This window comes from Entelurus aequoreus, linkage group LG18, assembly GCF_033978785.1.
Source record: "Entelurus aequoreus isolate RoL-2023_Sb linkage group LG18, RoL_Eaeq_v1.1, whole genome shotgun sequence".
NCBI classification, from domain to species: Eukaryota; Metazoa; Chordata; class Actinopteri; order Syngnathiformes; family Syngnathidae; genus Entelurus; species Entelurus aequoreus.
The window spans coordinates 20,355,730-20,372,117 of NC_084748.1; positions in this window are offsets into that span (position 1 = coordinate 20,355,730).

Here is a 16,388-nt window from a genome sequence, read left to right on the forward strand (position 1 = left end):
GTGGGACAAAAGTGAATATTAAGTCGTGCCAACCTGTCTACAGAATGTTTAGAATTTCCAAATAATATGACTAAGAGATACAAGGTTGTTTTGGAACAGACAAAACCAAAACAAAACAATCATGACACATTAGATAACAAACAATGACGCACAAGAGACATATAAAAAATGGCAGAAGACCGGAACTCGACAGTGATTTTGGCTTGTGTGTGTCTTGTTTACTCCGGAGTAACATGTGGTCTGTCTGCACGGCCAACTTAATTCAACCTGCACTTCTGATAATGGGTAAATAAATTTGTTGTACTAAACTACTTTTGTTGCCTGTTTAAGCTTCGGACAATCCACTACACAAATTGGCGTCACGAACAGGATGGTTTAGAAGTTACAGGTCGACAGCCGCTCCCGCTCTCTCTGTCAGGCAGACAGTGTGCTGCACGCACGCATAACAAGGTAAGCGTTTTGCTTAAAGTGTAAACATTTTCTGCCTGGAGAGAGCCGGATCGATAAGACTAATTGCTGAATCTATTTTTGATAAAAGATAGGTTTAGTCAGGTTCTCCAAAAACAACCTGGAATGGGGTAAATTATGGTTGGATTGAGTTGTTTTATATGTGATCATTTGTCTGTGTGTTTGTTGAAAACTTGTGATCTCTTGTTTTTAACATAAGGGGATTGTTATTATAATTTTGGTGGTTTGGAGTGTAGAAGCATAGACGATGTGAGACGAAAAATTTATTTTAACCTCTTCATCCTCTGTCGTTGTTGGCAGAGGATGCTTTTTTCTGCAAGTACATTAGGTTAGCCGGAGTTGGACACAGCGAAATTTAAGGCAAGGTTGGCTAACTGGTGTGACATTTGGCCCACACAAATTCATGACGTCTATGAAGGTCCTACGTATCTGTCTATGTGGAAACTGCAGCCGGGTAAAAAGCCTGATATAAGGTGATCGTTCAGTGACTCCGGTAAAGGAGATCAACTGAGCCAAGTTGTCACGAATTTGGAAATTTGCTGCAGTATAGATGGATAGAGTTAAGGGCTCCTTTTGGTAGAGCCTTGGTGAAACTATATGGACTGACCAGACACGATGTACTGTAGGATTGGTGGGTGATTCCTGGTAATCCTACAGCGCCTTAGGCCGATTATCCGTGTTGGTCAGGAAGGATAACACAGGTGCTGCTCCAATGAAACGGGTTAATCGCCGTTTTATGAGCAATGATGGAACCTGGTTTTTGTGATATGAGACGGCCGATTCCACAAAAGCACGCGTGCATTAGTTGTTTATATTTTTCCGGACAATGGGGTGGTATGGTAATTTAACAATGTGTGTGTATAATGATGAATGCTGAAATGTGTGTGTATTGAGTGAGTCAGTTTATGTTGGTACATTTAGATATATGCGTAATTTAATATCTTTTGTGTAGCACCTGGTTTCTTATCTGGTTTAATTCCCCCCTTCCTCCCCCCCCCTCCCTCTCGCAACCTCCCTTCACGCTTTTTCTCACAGCCCCGCTATCTGTAAAAGTTGGGAAATTGTCTAAAATGTCTAAAATGTGTGAGAAATAGACAAAGTTATGTACAGAAAACACATGAGTGAATGATCCATCCATATAATTATTTTCTTCCGCTTATCAAGAGGTTGGATCGTGGAGGCAGCAGCCTAAGCAGGGAAGCTCCCCCTCTTTGGCGCTGCGAGCGAATTCCAGTCATTTGAATTTGTTTTAAACTATACTGGTGATTGTGACTGTGCGATATTACAGTTACACACTGAGATTTTGAGTACGGGAAAAAAGGCTCTTGCTCGCTGGTAAATTCTCTGTGTGAGTGACTGTGTGACGCATATAAAGAAAAAAAAAAAAAAAAAGGACTCTCAGCTGGGAGACATTTTGAGATAAGAGTGTGTCAGAAGTGGCGAGGCTGTGTGAGTGTCAGCTGTACGAGGCATTGGGCCGAAGAGGTGTGACACTGTTAGCATAGCATTGGATTAGTTTAGCATTGAGCTGGGTTTAAAGAATAAATAAATAAATAAATAAAAAACTATATATATATATATATATATATATATATATAGTGGACAGCTGTACTCAAATCTGAAGAGAAGGCTGACAGGTTGGTTTTGATAATAGGAAAAATAAAATATACTGTATATGAATAAATAAACATTTAAATATCAACACATACATTTGGACTGGGACATTGAAGCATTGTTAAATTCATTAGTCATTAATTATGTGTGTAATATACTGTATTGAACAGCCTTGTTGCTTATCTGATCCATCCAGTTCCTGTGTGGAAGTTGAGACAAACACACACACGCACGCACATCATAGATTAGGACACATTGTAACTTTGAATTAATAGTTATACAACAAATAAATTAATAATATTGAATTTAAATTTGATACAGATAAATTGATTATACATTGACATTTTAATTTTTTTTAGGAATAAACACACAATAAAATAAAAGTTAAATTTATATTCTAATACATCTAAGGGCATCTGTGCAAACTGTGAAACATAGAGTCTGAAGAAGTACAGATAAGCGTCGCCAACACTCAGCGCCATTGTCAAAACAAAACGTAGAGAAGCGTTAAACAAATTCTAATCAGAAGGAAGACAGACCAAAATATGAGAACTTAAGTAAACAGACAGCAAGTAAACCAGAAATAATAATGTAAATAAATAACAAAGAAAGCAAATTTCTATGTGACATTGGTGCATGTAGAATTACATGTAGAGAATAAAACTAAATGGAAATAACTGGCAAGATGAGCATGACGTCATGAATTGTGCTCGGGTTAGTAATAGATAGATAGATAGACAGATAAAACGTTATTGATTCCTTCAGGAGAGTTCCCTCAGGAAGAAGAAGTAAAAAGTAAACAGTAACTAATAAGGGTATAAATGGAAACAAAATAGAAAAATATTACAAGGAGAATAAAAATAGAACAGTAAAATAAGAGAAACTAGGCATTAACGACCATGATATAAAAAAGTATTGCACTGTTATTGTTTTGCATTCCCCCGGACAAAAAAGGGGGGTACTTGAAGGTATGCCAAGGGGTACCTGAGATTTTAAATATTTTAAAATAGCGACAATTCAAAATCCTTTATAAATATAATTATAGAAGAATAATTCTTCAACAAAATAAATATTTAGAATTAAGTTCACGAGCCCAGATGGATCTCTATTACAATATCCAAAGAAGGTTGATGATTGATTATATGTATAGAAATCTTTATTATAATTTAATCACTTGTTTAATTTTTAAAACGTTTTAGTTATTCTTATTTTTTTTTGTCCAAATAAGTCAAGTAAGACCACAACAAATGAGCAATATGGTGCACTGTTATACAATTTAATAAATCAGAAAATGATGACATTATGCTGTATTTTATTTCTTTATTTTACTGGGAAAAAAAAAAGGTTGAAAACCACTGCCCTAAATCATATCTAAAGCTAAAATTATTTTATAAGACTGATTATTTTGGATTATTGTGTTTGTATTGTGAGAGAAGGAGAGAAAGTGAGAGAGAGAGGAAGAGAGATTGAGGGTGAAGAGGATGGTTTGAGTAAATATGGGAAAAGGATGTTTATAACCTTACGTTATGTGAATGGTTTCTAGGAGAACAGAAAATAGAAACATTGGGTGAAGTGTAAGGAAGAGATGGATACAGGATGTTGTTTGTAAAGGAAAACGAAAGTGAAGAAAAGATGAGAAAGTGACAAATGAAGGTATTCGTAAATGGTATGCTGTTGATTGTGGTTAGCTGCAAGTTTGTTTATTTGTTTGTTTGTTTAGTTGTTTGAGTGAAATGGGAAGAAATCAATAGGAATAATTACATGCAAAATGGAATAAAACTATGAGTGCGATAGATAATGAATGAATAAATGAAATAGGTTTATTTTGGTCATATAATCAACCATCAACCAATTTGTGTGAGCAGTTTAACAGTAAATTAGACATATTAACAATCATACACATTTACACACAGAAAAGAAAAGAAAAAAGAATGACTGAAAAAAAAAAGACTAGGCGGAAGCCAAAGCTTATATTGGCCTATGATATACATTTATTGGACATTAAATTACCTGGAACATCAACGTTAAAAGATGAAAGTAATTGTTACTATATTTTATAATGTTCAAAAAACTTTACTTTTCAAGGGTCTCCAAAACCATAACAAAAAACTACATGTGTTCAGCTCATCACTGAGGATGGTACATCATTTAACTCCTAAAACTGAAATACATTTGTGTTTTTATTTTATTTTACTTGACCTATTTCAAAAATCAATATCCCCGTAAATGATAGTTTTCTCCTCATAATGTAAACAAGCTAAGAATACAAACTGGAAGGCTGTTGTTCTTTACTCGGAAACATAATTGCCATTGTTTTAAAATTAAATTATCTGAACATTTAACACATTATGACTTATAAAAAATAGATTGGTATGATCATAACAATAATGCTTTGTGTAATATTGAAATGAGCCTTTTTAGTTTAAGTATTGGGTCTATATTTCTTCTATAAACATTTCCCCAAACTTCAAAACAATATTACATATGGAAAAATAAATGAATAATATAACATGTGCAGACATTTCTTATTCAGCATGTGTTTGACTTTATACCGAATAGCAATGGATTTGGATATTTTTCTTTAATATGTTCAATATGTGGCTTCAAACATATTTATGATCAATTATTATTCTCAAGAAGTTAGTTAATATACTCTGTCAAGTTACTCTTTCTGGTAAAGATTTAGTCTTATTAATTTCTACATATTGAGATCTATTACTTAAAATAACTACTTAACCACTATTGTGAAACACTTTTAATTTATGGGAGTATTGGGATAGGATTGAGGAAGATGTCTGCTGTGGTGGTGGTTAGTTTGGAAATCAATTTAATAAAAGTAAGTTTAAAGGCCTACTGAAATGAATTTTTTAATTTAACGGGGATAGCAGATCTATTCTATGTGTCATACTTGATCATTTCGCGATATTGCCATATTTTTGCTGAAAGGATTTAGTATAGAACAACGACGATAAAGATTGCAACTTTTGGTATCTGATAAAAAAAAGGCTTGCCCCTACCGGAAGTAGCGTGACGTAGTCAGTTGAACATATACGCAAAGTTCCCTATTGTTTACAATGATGGCCGCATGAAGTGAGAGAGATTCGGACCGAGAAAGCGACAATTTCCCCATTAATTTGAGCGAGGATGAAAGATTTGTGGATGAGTAAAGTGCAAGTGAAGGACTAGTGGGGAGTTGAAGCTATTCAGATAGGGAAGATGCTGTGAGAGCCGGGGGTGACCTGATATTCAGCTGGGAATGACTACAACAGTAAATAAACACAAGACATATATATACTCTATTAGCCACAACACAACCAGGCTTATATTTAATATGCCACAAATTAATCCTGCATAAAAACACCTACGTGTTTGTTATGCTAGCTCCTCTGCTAGCTCCTAGCTCCATAGAACACGCCAATACAATTCAAACACCTGATCAACACACACAATCACTCAGCCCAAAAGACCGTTCACCTAACCCAAGGTTCATAAAGCTTATATATTTTTAAAAAGTTACGTACGTGACGCGCACATACGGTCAAGCTATCAAATGTTTAGCAGCCAAGGCTGCATACTCACAGTACCTGATATTCAGCTGGGAATGACTACAACAGTAAATAAACACAAGACATATATATACTCTATTAGCCACAACACAACCAGGCCTATATTTAATATGCCACAAATTAATCCTGCATAAAAACACCTGCGTGTTTGTTATGCTAGCTCCTATGCTAGCTCCTAGCTCCATAGAACACGCCAATACAATTCAAACACCTGATCAACACACACAATCACTCAGCCCAAAAGACCGTTCACCTAACCCAAGGTTCATAAAGCTCATATATTTTTAAAAAGTTACGTACGTGACGCGCACGTACGGTCAAGCTATCAAATGTTTAGCAGCCAAGGCTGCATACTCACGGTACCTGGTATTCAGCTGGGAATGACTAAAACAGTAAATAAACACAAGACATATATTTACTCTATTAGCCACAACACAACCAGGCTTATATTTAATATGACACAAATTAATCCTGCATAAAAACACCTACGTCTTTGTTATGCTAACTCCTAGCTCCTATGCTAGCTCCTAGCTCCATAGAACACGCCAATACAATTCAAACACCTGATCAACACACACAATCACTCAGCCCAAAAGACCGTTCACCTAACCCAAGGTTCATAAAGCTTATATATTTTAAAAAAAGTTACGTACATACGCAAAAAAAAGTTGCGCACATACGGTCAAGCGATCAAATGTTTAGAAGCCAAAGCTGCATACTCACAGTAGCACGTCTGCGTCTTTGTCATCCAAATCAAAGTAATCCTGGTAAGAGTCTGTGTTGTCCCAGTTCTCTACAGGCGTCTGTGTATCGAAGTCAAAAGTCCTCCTGGTTAGAGTCTCTGTTATCCGAGTTCTTCCATCTTGACTGCATCTTTCGGGAATGTAAACAAAGAAGCGCCGGCTGTGTACTGTTGTTGCTGACTACGTTCGAAAAATACGTCCATTTCGCACCGACAACTTTCTTCTTTGCTTGCTCAGCTTCTTTCTCCATAATGCAATGAACAAGATTGCAACAGATTCACGAACACAGATGTCCAGAATACTGTGGAATTATGAAATAAAAACAGAGCTTTTTCGTATTGGCTTCAATGTGGAAGGCATACCCGTGTTCCCCGGGCTACGTCACGCGCATACGTCATCCTCAGAGGCGTTTCGAACCGGAAGTTTAGCGGCAAATTTAAAATGTCACTTTATAAGTTAACCCGGCCGTATTGGCATGTGTTATAATGTTAAGATTTCATCATTGATATATAAACTATCAGACTGCGTGGTCGGTAGTAGTGGGTTTCAGTAGGCCTTTAAGTCAGGTAACTTTAAAGTGCAGTCTGACATTTTAGTTTGGAGTAATTTATATTTTTATTTAGACATTGCAGTACACCATACTTCTGGATGTTGAGCTAGAAGAGGATAATGGCATGACAGAATAAAGTTAGAGTTAAAGTTGGGGTGCCAGTGATTGTCACACACACACTGGGTGTGATGGAATTTGTCCTCTGCATTTGGCCCATCCCCGTGATCGCCCCTGGGAGGTGGGGGGAGCAGTGGGCAGCAGCGGTGCCGCGCCCGGGAATCATTTTAGGTGATTTGGCTCCAAAATGTTTTATAGTCTTTGGTATGACTCGGCCGGAGTTTTGAAATTGCGACCTGCCGATCTCAGGGCGGACACTCTAACCACTAGGCCACTGAGATGAAGGAGGCAAACCAAATCTCAACAGCTTTCAGTTAGCTATAGATTTTAAGAGTATAATGCGAATAACTATAACTTTACAACCGTTTGCTGTGAATAGTGTTGAATAATAATTACAAATAACAGCCTACATTAATAAATAGAATAAGAGCCGATATGTAAAGTGTTAAAAAGAGGAGAAGTGTGATTAAGCCTGGCGCTTAGAGCATGGCCTTGTGTGTTTGTTGTGACTAGGTTGGATAATCAGTCGGAGACAGGCAAGGCAAGGCGGGGCAGCTTTGTTTGTGTGGCGTTTTTCTAGGAAAGGGCAGACTCAAAGTGCTTCACAGACAACAAAGTGAAATGAAAGAAAATAAAAGCAAAATTAAAATGCAGGCAATAAAAATAAAAACAGTGCGGACGTTAAAAGTTAAAAGATTAAAAGATTTAGCTGAAAGATAAGGAGAAACGTGAATAAATACATTATTTTGTTTTGGAGAATATCACGTACAGCAGGAGGTCAGAGAGCAAACATGACAGCTTGCTCGCGCCTACTGATAGACAAATGATAGTTTAAATTAACTTATAGATAATCTTTAAGTGAATTAAAAGGGTACTTAAATACACATGAAGTAGTACGTATAATCTTTGAATTAAGGTTATTGATTAGCAATTAATGGGATAGTTAAGACTGTAATTTTAAAACGTGATATGCAAAATTGAACTAACCGAGAAGATACGAAAACGATGGGTGTACATGTTTTGAGTTCCAAATTCTGGAGGAAAAAACCTCAACAAAACGTAAAACCATACAGACGGACTTGGGTGGTAGCCACGGTTTTGCTAGGTCAAGCGAGGGTGGAAAGGATATGCAGCTGGGGGACTGCCAATCTGAACAAGACAAGCTCCAAAGTTGTAGCCAGAACATGCTCACAAAAAATACAGGTGTGACAGCAGGACGAACAGCAGGATACAAACAGACCCCTGCTGGACATAAGTGTCAACGGACAATGTTCAACACAATCTTTGAAGCATTCCTTTGTGGTCAACCTGCACACACCTTGTAATGACCTGCTTACGAACTGTGCCCTGACAATTCAATAACGCACAGAAGGAACTTCCTGATGTTGCCTGACAGCACGACATCAGCTGACAACTACTGGGGACGCCTCCCAGGAACGAGTGGAAGACGGGGACTGCTCCAACTGTCCTAGCACTGGCTGACTGAGGTGCGTCCGTGTGTCCTGCCACCCAAACCGCCAAAGTGTATGATCACCAATTAGACGACTCATAATAGGAGGGACTCAAGGTATGGCCGCTCATGTGAACTATCCTTACAACAATTAGAATGGTGTAAGATGGACAACTAATGACCCACATTGTTCCCTCTGTCCTGCCTACGAAACCAAAAATTTAGGTCAAATGATAAAACAGGGCGTAGCTGCCGCTGATTGAACCGATACGCAAATACCACATTTTCAATTATTTCGGTTGTCAGTTAAAAACATAGCTATTGGTTGCAATTTGGACATTCCTGCTGTAGGCTACAAGGAGCTAGCAGCTACACAACAGCTGAGCTAAAATAACAAAATTTAAGCATATCAAATAATTTTAGTTGCTTATTACATACACAAAGTCGCAGAGAGACAGAAGTCTGTAGAAAGTAATCAGTAACAAACGTGTCCGCATTATTAAACTTTCTACCACAGGAAACATACTGAACAAATACAGCAGTTACTGTCAGACTCTAATCCGGATTACCGTGTCTATCAGAGACATGGTTAAAACCCACAACAACTTTTGTTCTAATTAATGTCCCGGGGGACAAGATTACAGAAAATACAGATCGAGTGACAAAGGGGGGAGGAATTATGATTTATTAAAGGGAAAACATTAAAAGTAGATCAATTTGAGTATGTTGAAATTAAAATCACATTTTCCTCAGAAATGTATTTCAAGGTAATTGTAGTATACCGACCGACCACAGCTAAAGACATTTTTCTTGATTCATTTTCAGACATCCTCAAACAGCATAGTATGAAAGAAGTAATGTCATGGGGGACGTTAATCTGGACTGGTTAAATAAAACACGTAGAAAGAAACTTAAGGATATTATAAACGGCTTCTACATGATACAAATGATAAGCAGCCCTACTAGAATTACAATTGGATGACAAAAATCAAAGAGAACATCTGTAAATACACGAATACAAAACCAGAAAGAAGAGTGCTAAAATAAAAATACCATCGGATTCTAATAAAGACATGAGGACTCAGCTCTCATAAGAGCAATTATAACAGGTCTAAATACAGATCGTATGATTTAAAAGTTTGGAGGAACAAAGTTACAATGTTTATGCGGAAGTCTAAGGCTGACTTTCATTTAGAATTAATCAAAGCTGCAAAAGGGAACAATACAGAGTTATGGAAAACCAGATACAAATTTACGGAAAGAGAGCAAACAAGAAACAACACTATAACATTAAATATCAACGGCGCTACTGTCGCAGACAGTCTGGACATAAGTAATAATTTAAATGAACATTTCATCCAGTCTGTACAAACCCTGAATAAAAAATCCCTCCAAATCAGTGCAAATAATTGTCATTTATTCAGGATTGACTAATTTTAGAATTAACAAATGAAACAAAGTTAAACAAAATCTTCACTGCATTATCAGACTCACGATCTAGGACAGCTCCAGACTGGAGAAACTGATCAGGCAGGCCGGATTCTACGATCGGACTAAAACTGGACTCACTGGTGACGGTGGTAGAGAAGAGGACTGTGGAAAAACTAGTGAGCATCCTGGATGATGCCAGTCACCCTCTGCATACCGTTATCAGTAGCCAGAGGAGCCTGTTCAGTGCTAGACTGCTTCATCCCAAGTGCAGGACTAATAGACTAAAAAACTCCTTTGTCCCACACGCCATTAGACTGTACAACTCCTCTCTGGGAGGGAGGGGGGGTACGAGAATGACGGGGGATGCAAAACAATAACAGTGTAATACGTTTTCATAACATGGTCACTAATGCCTAGTTTCTCTTGTTATATTCTTATTTTACTGTTATATTTGTATTCCCATTGATGCTTTTTGTTTTTATTCTATTGTAATATTTTTCTATTTTGTTTTCATTTATACCCCCATTATTTACTTTTTTAAATTCGATCTCAATTCTGTACACTGCTGCTGGAATTTTAATTTTCCAGAGGGAAATCTCCTGAAGGAATCAATAAAGTACTATCTATCTATCTATCTATATATATATGGGTTGGACACTATCTTCCTAAAAACATAAGGATTGTATTATTGCTCGTATAACAACAATTGATAAATAAATCAATAACGGAAAACACTTTCCCTACCACGTCGAGAAACTGCTACTATGATTAAATCCATAAAGCAGGAAATAAAGAAGACCAGAACATGTACAGACCAATTAGCCTTCTCCACGTTATAACAAAAGGAATAGAAAATTTGAAGTTAAAAGGTGGCTTTGGAGCAATCAAGGCTGCTCACACGATCACTAAGATGGGCTTTATGTTGACACATCAATTTAATGAGTATTATATTTATCTATGAGAGCATTTTTGTTGTAAATTGTGAGGTATGGCTGTTAAAAGCTTGGTTGTTGTTATGAATGATTACAGATGTGAACAAGAGCATGTATTGTCTTTGTGTGATGATGTAAATAAGGTGTGGTTGTATTGTATGTTAAGTATGTGTCCATGAAGGGGCATTTGGTGACTTTTCTTATAATTGATTACATGCTACAGTATGATTATTTTTTTATTAATTATTGATTATTATGAATGTATATATTTATTATGATTAATTAGTGTCATAATTGTATTGCTTGATTTTTGGATCCCTTTAATTTAGGTAGCCAGGGACTGCAGATGGAAAGTAGCTATTTAGATATAATCGGGTACAGAACATATCTGTTTCTGAACTTAATGTTTCTGTGCATTGTCCCATCATAGATAGACTAAATTAAATACAACTATTTAGTGAATTATTGAGGCCACAATAATTCACTAGGTGTTGTAAAATATCAAAGTACTATTGCAAAAGCGAACAGTGACCTCAAACATGACCTGTCCTCCGCCTCTGTTCTTGCTGCGCTTGACTATCAGCTGTCTTTTCTTTTTCTTGGATGTTTCTGAAACTACTAATACTACTACTACTATTACTATTACTATTACTACGACTAACACTGTCCCTGTGAGAGGGACAAAGGGGGGAGGTGAGTTTGGATTGGGTCAAGTTTGAGCGTGTTGAGGTTTTATTTAATCGATATGAAGGAACGTAATGATTTAGATTGACAATTGCAGTGGTTGGCGGAAGCAACCCCACCCTCAAAGGAGGGTGCCAATTCAGTAATTAAATGTTTTGTGAATGATCTAATATCCCGACATGGTTTCCCCAAAAAGATTAGGTCAAACAACGGCACCTAATTTAAGAAAACAGGTTAATCTTCTTCAGTCACAAGATCAGCACTTCTCAGGACCAGCAGCTTCCTAGGAAGGTGGAAAGACCATGAGACCAAAATGGTAAGTTTGCAAAATGTAGAATTTGTGTGCCAGTTCCTCTGTGCAGATTTGAGGATGAAAGCAGCCACTCCAGATTCCCTTGCACTCGCTAAGAGGGGCACGGTCAAAGCAAATCCAGGATCAACACCCGATACCTGACTGGAAGGAACCGAGAGGAGAGACAACACCTTGCCAGCGATGACGAGAACAACTAAGGTTGCCAGCCAATGTGTCCACCGGGACTCCAGCAGCTGTGGAAAGAAGTGTCGGGCGTGCCGAAGCGGCGAGGAGGCCTAGAAGCAAGCCGAGGGCCTGGACCAAAGCCCCACGCCCCATACTCTGCCCCCGCCCCCACAGCTCCAACTTTTTCTCAGCTTTTCCCCAAAGCGGCCAGCGCGCACATGCCATTGCACAGTCTGCCCAATGGACTGAACCACACCCCAAGAAGAGACAGAGACAGACTGTTTGAGTGGATCTCTTTCTTCACCAAGGCAGCCAAAAGCCCAACGAGGTGTCGGCAGGCCACCAGCCTGAGGCACCACCGAGCCATCTATACGAGTACTAATCGAACATGGACTCATACGAAATTCAGTTGTGTGTTCAAAATTAATTGGTAATTAACAATATTGGTAACTACATCCATTGCAAATGCCGGGAAAAATATTTTTGCAAATGTCTTACAGTCATAAGTCTATATACATTCATCTATTTATGTTCAATGATGTTCATGATCAAAGTATTTGTTATTCCTTTACTAAATCAAAGGGTAGGCCACTAATTGTGTTCTGTGAGATGGTTTTACTGCAGGCTGGTAACAGCGATCGCTCTGAAGACGGAATTTTTGCCTCGTATAAAAACATTGAGGTTTTTGCCTCTATCTGTGGTAGAGATTAGTGGTCTACATCAGAAATTGTTTTGGTCCAGGGTCTTAAGACCCTGGAAGGCGGGTATGTAGTCGAATTTCTGACCTTTGACCTATATTGCATGTCTAATAAGAATGTACGCTCATTTAATTTCTCTTCTATTCTGTGCCAGTGGGACAAAAGTGAATATTAAGTCGTGCCAACCTGTCTACAGAATGTTTAGAATTTCCAAATATGACTAAGAGATACAAGGTTGTTTTGGAACAGACAAAACCAAAACAAAACAATCATGACACATTAGATAACAAACAATGACGCACAAGAGACATATAAAAAATGGCAGAAGACCGGAACTCGACAGTGATTTTGGCTTGTGTGTGTCTTGTTTACTCCGGAGTAACATGTGGTCTGTCTGCACGGCCAACTTAATTCAACCTGCACTTCTGATAATGGGTAAATAAATTTGTTGTACTAAACTACTTTTGTTGCCTGTTTAAGCTTCGGACAATCCACTACACTTTAAATGTTTATTTTGTGTGTTGTGTGACATTAACGTTCGAGCAACGTTGAGTTTTTGATGTTGCTATTGCTCTGCACTATTTTGAGTGTTACTATTTTTGTGATTGCACATTTGCACATTACATTTTGGGAGTGAACAGAGTTGTTAGAATGCTGGTTTGTAATATATTATTAAAGTTTGACTGACCTATCTGAGTGTTTTTTTGACATTCCCTTTAGCGTAGCGTAGGTGCGGCTAATAACACGGGGCGGCTAATAGGTAAACAAAGTTTTGAAATATGCCATTCATTGAAGGTGCGGCTTACAACACGGGGCGGCTTATGGTGCGGAAAATACGGTAGCAATGAGGACATTTATAATACAATTTAATATTTACGTATTTTGCTAATTTTAAGCATACGCTGCGCAATAATTTCCAAAACACATCACGTTTCCTTTTTTTTTTCTTCATCATTGATTTCTGCTCACTGCAGACTTTATGAGAGCTAACAAACATAATAAAACATCACTTACTGTGCAAAGTCTGCTGTCATGTGGATGCCGACTGTTCATATATTCCCTTTTAGATGAAAAATTGTGAGGGGGGAAACAAACACTTTTTGTGTCATTCTCGTCAGTTCCAGGTCCAAGGTGTCCCAACTTGCTGGTTATATTCTCAGCCACCTTTTGTCCAGGTGCGATGCATGACTTATGATCTGCAATAAATTTACAGGGAGCAGGAAAGCGATAAAGCAGCAGACCACTTGATGTAAACATTGTAACACATAAGTCATCACGTCGCCGCTATAAATAGGTCGCCTGTATTATTGCCTTCGATAACTTTATCACTAATACTGATTAATATTCAAATCACAAAATCCAAATGAAGTATTGCTGGCGCTTTTTGAATGGTTCTTTTTTGGATTTTATGGGCGAAATAGTGGAGTCCCATTGGCTCCGTTGTAAGCGGGCTTTTATTTACGTTTATTTAATATTTGGAATGCATTAAAAATAATCCATCCATCGTAACGATTGTGAACGGTAGGCAAAATTCCCCAAAAAAGTGCAGTTCCCCTTTAAAAGTTTAGAGAAACTCAAGTTAAGTTCATTGTTAATGTTAATGAACATGTCAAATTAATTTTGAACGTAGTATATTGCCAAAGCAGAAATCTGTTCTTCAAAGGTGTCAGAAGTATTTAATAAAATACGAACAAGCAAAAGTGAAAAGCGAAAATGCAGCAAAAAAAAAAAGGAAAAAAATTAACCAAAGGAGAAGAAATCAAACCTGCATGTAATTCTTTGGCTGATAAAATATTTTTGATATGTGACTTAAAGTGCAGATTTGTTTCTCCATCTGCGCTTCAAAACCGAACACAACAAACAGGTTTTGTTTTGGTTGAGTAGTAAAAATGTTGTGCCAGCCAAGACTTGATGTCCAAAATACAAATAATAAGCAGTGTATGGCCATCACAACAATAGAAGATGATGCTGTGCCTCCTGATGACGTTCAAAAGTGGTAGCATGTCAAGTTGGAAATAACAGGATCCAAAAATAAATAAATGTATTCTTAGTATAGATCATTGGAATTATTATCTATGCATAGAATAATTTATGTGAGAAATGTTTAAAAACTATGTTGTTTAAACTTAAATTTGAACAATGGCAAGTTGTTGAGGGTCTCCTGTTTAAATGTGCAAATGACAAATAAAGCTCCCTGAATCCTTCAAAAAATCGCCTTTTAACAGTAAATCCAAGTCAAACACGGGCAGAAATAATTTACTATTAGTAACTATTTCATGAATACTGTAAATACAGATTTGATGACAATGGCTGTTCAATGTGGAGTTACAATAGCCGTTGTTGTTATCACTATCATGACTTCTATTAGTACTATTATTACTATTTTGAAAAATGGCTATTGGTTCTATTAGGTCATGTTTAAACTTGGGACACTACAGACAGATTCTAGCCAGAGAATCCTTTAATTAATTTTATGTCTTGCGTAGATGTGTGTTGTTCTGTGTGTTCTTGACAAATACATAGAAAGAATGACATTGGCATGAAACATAAATACAGATCAAACAGTTTTTAAGACTCAAAACATTGACAGGGGGATTATGTAGTCTCTAGAGCCATCTAGTGATGAAACCCATCAATTACAGTTACAATTGCTATCAAGTGACTAATTAGACTTAGACTTAGACAAACTTTAATGATCCACAAGGGAAATTGTTCCACACATTAGCTCAGTTACAAAGGATGAAAATAATAATGTGCATAAGGGCACAAAAAGAGGGCGAAAACAAAGGTAAAAAGTACACCAAAAATGTACCATAATATACTAATCCATGAATAATGGAGGTAAAATTGAACCAATTATCTCCACATTTGACTCGAAAGGCATTCAAACAAGTTTACAGCAGTACAAAGTAAAAACACTTCATTTCAACGTAAATGCACTCTACATTTGACAATAAAGGCACGTCTTTATCATGAACACAGGCAACAATGAACAACAATGCGTATGGCGTCACATTAGTGCCAAAAATCCAAGCGCATAAAAACTGTTATCGCGCGCTGATTCTCCACTTTGTGCGCACGCGCGACACCCTTTTGCGCGCGCGCGGTGCCTTTCTGCGCGCGCGCCGTCTCGGTCTGTGCTCTGTCATGTTTCATTTTGGCACTTTGGGGGCGGGTATGCTTAGACCGCCCCTTCTTTCTGATTGGCTTTGAAAAAAAAAGAAAAAAAGAAAAAAGAAAAATACAATTTCAAGTAGGTTGTAAAAAAAGGCAGATGAAGTGAAACTATAGCAATGCTTTTCTTTACACTCTCTCATGCACACAGATACTCATGTTATGAGAAGTATATTGTTTCAAAAATATTAACATTAATTGTTGTTATTTTAAACATCTTTCGGATTACATTGCTCGAATTCAAAAACAACTTTACTACACGTATATTAGGCCCAATGTGCATGATTATTCTATTAGTATTAGTTATTTTTATGTTTTATCATATCTTAGCTTATTTTTATGTTTTATCATATCTTACCCTTTTTTTATATAGTCTTATTATATTTATATTTCAGTTTTTATTGTATTTTATTTTATTTTATAGTTTTTCATATTGTAGTTTATTTTTATGTTTGATTATATCTTATCTTATTTCATATTATT